This window comes from Pongo abelii, chromosome 10, assembly GCF_028885655.2.
Source record: "Pongo abelii isolate AG06213 chromosome 10, NHGRI_mPonAbe1-v2.0_pri, whole genome shotgun sequence".
NCBI lineage: Eukaryota > Metazoa > Chordata > Mammalia > Primates > Hominidae > Pongo > Pongo abelii.
In genome coordinates, this window is record NC_071995.2 from 54,314,838 (window position 1) to 54,316,337 (window position 1,500).

Sequence of the window (1,500 nt, forward strand, 5' to 3'; positions counted from 1 at the left end):
TGAGGGCTATTATGGTGGGAAAGGCCAAATGGAAGCCATTAGAGTTGCCTCTACCTAGAAAAATCATAAATCAAAAATAATATCACATCCCTGGAGGAATAGCAGAGATTAGTACCACCATCAAGGACTCAAAAGACACAGGGGTGATGATTCCCACCACATCCCTGTTCAACTCTCCCATCTGGCCTGTGCAGAAGACGGATGGAGCTTGGAGAATGACAGCGGAGCATTGTAAGATTAACCAAGTGGTGACTCCAATTGCAGCTGCTGTACCAGATGTGGTTTCATTGCTTGAGCAAATTAACATTTCTCCTGGTGCCTGGTATGCAGCCATTGACTTGGCAAATGCCTTTTTCTCCATTCCTGTCCATAAGGCCTACGAGAAGCACTTTTCCTTCCTGAAGCTGGCAAGGCCAGCAATATACCTTTACTGTCCTACCTTAGGGGTGTATCAACTCTCCAGCTTTGTGTCATAATCTTATTGAGAGACCTTGATCACTTTTCACTTCTGCAAGATATCACATTGGTCCATTACATTGATGATATTATGCTGATTGGATCCAGTGAACAAGAAGTAGCAAACACACTGGACTTATTGGTGAGACATTTGTGTGCTAGAGGATGGGAAATAAATCCGACTAAAATTCAGGGGTTATTCCCTCTAAGGTGCAGGATAAATTGCTGCATTTGGCCCCTCCTACAACCAAGAAAGAGGCACAACATCAAGTGGGCTTATTTGGATTTTGGAGGCAACATATTCCTCATTTGGGTGCGTTACTCAGGCCCATTTATCAAGTGGCTCAAAAGGCTGCCAGTTTTGAGTGGGGTCCAGAACAGGAGAAGGCTCTGCAGCAGGTCCAGACTGCTGTGCAAGCTGCTCTGCCACTTGGGTCATATGACCCGGCAGATCCAATGGTGCTTGAGCTGTCAGTCACAGATAGGGATGCTGTTTGGAGCCTTTGGCAGGCTTCCATAGGTGAATCACAGTGGAGGCCTCTAGGGTTTTGGAGCAAGGCCCTGCCATCTTCTGGCGATAACTACTCTCCTTTTGAGAGACAGCTCTTGACCTGTTACTGGGCTTTGATGGAAACTGAACGTTTGACTATGGGTCATCAAGTCACCACACGACCGGAACTGCCTGTCATGAACTGGGTGCTTTCTGATCCATCTAGCCATAAAGTGGGTCTTGCACAGAAGCATTCTGTCATCAAATGGAAGTAGTGGTATATATGTGATCGGGCTAGAGCAGGTCCTGAAGGTACAAGTAAGTTACATGGGGAAGTGGCTCAAATGCCCATGGTCTCCACTCCTGCCACCCTGCCTTTTCTTTCTCAGCCTGCACCGATGGCCTCACGGGGAGTGCCCTATGATCAGCTGACAGAGAAAGAGAAGACTACGGCCTGGTTCACAGATGGTTCTGCATGGTATGCAGGCACCATCCAAAAGTGGACAGCTGCAGTACTACAGCCCCTTTCTAGGACATCCCTGAAGGACAGCGGT